This window comes from Dermacentor variabilis, chromosome 5 (assembly GCF_050947875.1).
Source record: "Dermacentor variabilis isolate Ectoservices chromosome 5, ASM5094787v1, whole genome shotgun sequence".
NCBI lineage: Eukaryota > Metazoa > Arthropoda > Arachnida > Ixodida > Ixodidae > Dermacentor > Dermacentor variabilis.
Window position 1 is genome coordinate 200,458,658 of NC_134572.1, and position 5,421 is coordinate 200,464,078.

Genomic DNA, 5,421 nt, shown 5'->3' on the forward strand with positions numbered 1-5,421 from the left:
GCGTAAAGTATCTTTCTAGCCCGTTAGAGAAAATAGGGAGTATTGACATAGGTCTGCAGTTTTCAATGTCATTCTTATCGCCGTTTTTTATAGAGCATTGTCATCCTAGAAACCTGCGATCGTTTTGGAAACACTCCCTGTAAGAAATGAGAGGAGAGGGGGTTAACCGAGGGTCCCGATTTCTTTTAGTCATATCATAAGAAGCCAACAAACACTGACACCAAGGACAACATAGGGGAAATTACTTGCGCTTAATAAATGAAACTAAGGAAACGATGAATTAATGAAAATGAAAGTGGATGAGAAAACAGCTTGCCGCAGGTGAGAACCGAACACACAACCTTCGCATTTCGCGTGCGATGATCTACCAATTAGCTACCGTGGCGCTGTTCACATCCACTTTCTTGGGTATTTATGCGTCCTAGTAGAACCCTGGGAGTGTTAGCCAGCGCCACCACTCACATACCTTAGCGGCGGACGTGGAACGTCCCTTTTCCCGCAGGCGTGACGAGAACGTGATCTTTTTTTTTTGGGGGGGGGTGGTGAAGGCAACTGGTCTATAAACCCACACATGCTACCTGAAGGCCTCAATGTTGTCGGATTCGAGACCTTCGTTATGTAATCAATGAGAGGGGGTTAGCCGAGGTACCGATTTTTATTAGTCATATCATATGAAGCCAACAAACACTGACACCAAGGACAACATAGGGGAAATTACTTGTGCTTAAAAAATGAAAATGAGGAAACTATGAATTAATGTATATTGAAGTGGATGAAAAAACAGCTTGCCGCAGGTGGGAACCGAACCCACAACCTTCGCATTCCGCGTGCGATGCTCTACCGATTGAGCTACCGTGGCGCACTTTCCCCATCCACTTTCTTGGGTATTTATGCGTCCTAGTAGAACCCTGGGAGTGTTAGCCAGCGCCACCACTCACATACCTTAGCGGCGGAGGTGGAACGTCCCTTTTGCCGCAGGCGTCACGGGAACGTACCCTTTTTTTTTTGGCGAAGACAACTGGTCTATAAACCCACACATGCCACCTGAAGGCCTCAATGTTGCCGGATTCGAGATCTTCGTTATGTAATGAACGAGAGGAGAGGGGGTTAATCGAGGGTGCCGATTTTTATTAGTCATATCATAAGAAGCCAACAAACACCGACACCAAGGACAACATAGGGGAAATTACTTGTGCTTAATAAATGCAAATAAGGAAACAATAAAAAATGGAAATTAAAGTGGATGAAAAACAGCAGTTTTTTCATGCACTTTAAGCACAAGTAATTTCCTTCAGCCTTCAGCCAAAAAAAGAAAAAGAGAGATCACGTTCTCGTGATGCGTGAGGCAGAAGCGAGGTTCCACGTCCTCCGCTAAGGTATGTGAGTGGTGGCGCTGGCTAACACTCCCAGGATTCTAATAGGACACATAAACACCCAAGAAAGTGGATGCGGAAACAGCTCCGCGGTAGCTCAATCGGTAGAGCATCGCAAGCGAAATGCGAAGGTTGTGGGTTTGTTTCCCACCTGCGGCAAGCTGTTTTTTCATCCACTTTAATTTTCATTATTTATCATTTCCTTATTTTCATTTATTAAGCACAAGTAATTTCCGCTATGCTGTCCTTTGTGTCAATGTTTGTTGGCTTTTTATGATATCCCTGTAAGAAACACAGATTAAATATGTGCGTTAGGCACGGTGAAATTAGTTCTATAACATGTTTGACAGGTGCAACTTTTATCCTTAATAAATAACCTTAGAGGTGCTAATAAGCACCGAAATCGCGAATGTGATTTCACTTCTTTTAGAACTAATGACCGCACTCTTGCTAATGATTTTATTACTTCCTTCTCTCGAGTGTCGGGTAATGCATCAGCGCTTCCACCGTTGTGTACTTTGCATAATAGTACATTGGAGTCCGCGCACTCGCCTTTACTAGCCGAAGACGAACTTAGGTCACTTATCTTTAGCCTAAATTGTAATAAATCACCAGGTATAGATGGAATTTATGTAAGTGACCTGCGTGCCGTCTTTGGTGTCATCAAGGATGTGTTGCTTTCGCTTTTTAACAATATCATTTCCAGTGGTACAGTCCCATTAAATATAAATATTAAATTATTTATATTAAATTAAATATATATATATTAAATTTTTGTACTCGAATAGTCACCTATGCGCACCACCTGAGAGCAATTACTAAAATAACTAGACAATAACTTTATATACCCCGAAACCAATTCTCTTTAGCTCATCAAGAAGCAATGTGTGAATAACGGAATCAAAAGCCTTGCTTGCGTTCAAGAAAAAGCACATACGAGTTCGTTATGATCAAAATCTGAATAAATAGCGTCTGTAAATTCTTCTAGTAAGGAAATATTGCTTATTGCCTGGATGAAACCAAACTGTGTTTGTGACAGAACATTATTTTGATTTAGGAAATTGGTCATCGCGAAGAGCCGGTGTTTTTTATTATTATTTGACTGATTGCAGGCAGAATGGAAATCGGTCTGTAGTTCTCTACCTTGCTATAAGAGCCACTCTTATAGAGTGGATTAACCACAGCGGCTATTAAATCATTGGGAATAACGCAATGATCCACATGCCCATCATTAATGAAGAGAAGGACGGATTCAAGCATAGAAAAATTACGTTGAATATCATGTATGGAGATGCCGTCTATATCAGGTGGTTTCTTAGGTCGAAAGCTAAATGCAATGATGTGCAAGGTTCCTGCCGTAACCAGTGGCAAGAATGCCGATCGTACAGTATTGGGAACAGCGCTAGACGCATCTGGAGCAAAAGGCTGAAGATGTGAAGACACTTTAGAAAAAAAAAGTACATAAATTATTGAACGGCTGACGTACGTGACGTTGCTGAAACGTTTTGCGAATAAATCTTGTAAAGGTTGATTGGTGCTTCGTCGAAATACTTCAATAATACCTGACCATGTCTTTCTGGGAGAGTGCGTGCTTTAATAAAAGGTCTTAGTATAATACTGACGCCTTGCCGACCGTATTATGGCGCTCACCCTGTTGCGGGGCCATGTGTTCAGATTTCTAAGGTGCGTATTGTTTGGGGAACGCTTACGTGCCCGAAGGGCATCTTTTTCCTTAATAGCCATAAGTATATCGCAAGTTAGCCATGGAAGTTTGGGGTTGCGTTTTTTCACGGTGATTGTTTTCTGGGCGGTAATTTTTAAAGAACGAATTACATCGACAAAACGCGTATAGGCGGTGGATGTCATGAAATTACGTAAAAATTTGGTCCACTCATAATTGCCCACAAGATTGCCAAATTTAGCGATATGAAGGATGTTTCACAAATGCAGGTTATGGCGGGGTCTGAAGGGAACTTGAAACGCGACATGACAGTTTACAATATATTGATCGCCAGTTTACACTTTATTACCGCTGAAACGGTACTAGCCAATGGGGCCCTTACAACCACATGGTCAAGGGAAGATAACGCTATCTTGCTTTCAATATTTTCCTCTCGTGTGTACGCATTAATCTTTGGGCTAACTGCCCATTTTGATAGAGTGTTAGGGTACTCGCAAACCACTGGCCTTGATAGAGATAGGCAATCTATATTATAGTCCCTACCCAGACGAACTAGGCTATTTGGTGGTAAAGAGTGCAGAAGTTCATTTGCTTCTGATAACAATAAATTAAAATTTTCTGAGGGAGGCGTGTAAATAGAAAGAAGGCTGATATCGGTACTAGGCACTGAAATTTTTAGCGCAACACACTCGGCAGAGATGAATTTTGTAGCGAAAGATAAAACTTTTAACCTTTCATTCACAAACACCATCACGCCACCTCCTTTCCCTTACCGCCGTGTGATAAAATAGCTGGAATATTGCTTAAGCGAAAATAGGGGAACAAAATCGGCACGGATCTTCATTTCCGTTAGGATGATTACATCTAATATGTGTTCAGCTTTATGGAAAAGAGCACGAAACTCATTCTAGTGACGACGGATGCTACAAATATTCATGTGCACAGGTGAAAATGCTCTGTCCCCTTGAAGCGATAAGCTGCAGAAGGCAGATGAATAGTTGCATTCGTGAAAGACAGTGTTCATTGCCGGACAAGCCTATTAAGAGCGGTAAAAACATTATTGCGCATTAGAGGTGTGCCTTCTGATCTCCTGAGAAAATTTTTTTCATTTCTTGACCGCACAAATTACATTTTTTTACATTTTCTCCACATTTAATTCTCACTTACATTTATTTTTTCTTACATTTCTGTATTGCCTTCGTTTATTCATACACCAAAGTATTTATATTCTTTTACCCAAGCTATTTCCTGGCGTCTCACTCTTAAATGTTTTCGTTGAATTCCACAACACCTGATTTTCGAACGATAAATTTCAAACCTAAATTCTCGCCTTCCTCTGCACAGATATTAGACAGACGCTGCAAATCACTTTGCTTGTTAGCTAGCAGCACAATGTCGTTCACATAAAACAAACCTGGAAACTGCTGCTGTACTACTGTACCCGCCTGTTTGTATGAGAGCTTATGCACGATATCACATTCTTCTAGCGACCTTTCCATCCTCCCCTTGTAAATCATGAACAGCAGTGGGGATAAGGGCAACCCTGCCTTAGTCATTTCTTGATATCAATTTCTTCTCGCTCCTCACCCCTTGCAATCAATGGAAACTGCATTTTCTAGGTAAATCTCTCTCAAAAGCTGTTGACATCCGACGCCTAAGCCTTTCCTTTCCAGAATTCCCCACAAAATATTAAGGTGTATATTACCGTACGCTCCTGTAATGTCTAAAATCGTACTGTCATGGATGGATGGATGCATGGAGTCTCTTTTGGAAGCGGCGGTGGGTTGCGCCACCAAGCTCTTGCTATTATACTGTCTAATGTCGTAAATGGGCTAAAGAAGAAAACAAGAAAAGCAAAGAAAAATCCCCGATGAATTTCCATAACCAAATTTTCTGACCTCCTATTGCGAACTTTGTATTTGTACGTCTCCGTGTTTTGTAGTTTCTTAACTTTTCTTCCACCAATCTTCGAATCGCCTCTTACTAATCTCTAGTGCGGCCATGTTTACTTTCCCCCTGCTGTCGCTGAACTCAAGGGCATCAAGGAGGCCAGTGGTGCCTAAATCAACTGCTGGGCTGACACCTTCACATTTTAATAAAACAGGCGCCATCGTTTCCCTAGCTTTACCACAGAAAGCACATGCTTCTTCTTCCATCTTATATCTCGCTTTATAGGTGCGTGTTCTATGACATCCTGATCTGGCTTCGAAAAGTAATAAGCTTCCCTTTGAGTTATTAAAAATTGTTTTTTTCCTGGTTTCGTTTTTTCCTCTGAAGTAGTTACTCATGACAGGTTTCTTTTCCATTGCAGCCACCCATGAGATTAACTTAGGCTCTCTGACGTTCCGCTTGACGTTCTTTCTTGCT

General features: G+C 41.4%; 1 non-coding gene across 1 annotated transcript; it reads right to left on the bottom strand.

Moving 5' to 3' along the window:
• Positions 1 to 786: 786 nt before the first annotated feature.
• Positions 787 to 859, bottom strand: TRNAP-CGG (transfer RNA proline (anticodon CGG)). The gene has a single exon. It is a non-coding gene; the product is annotated as a tRNA-Pro (tRNA).
• Positions 860 to 5,421: the final 4,562 nt, after the last annotated feature.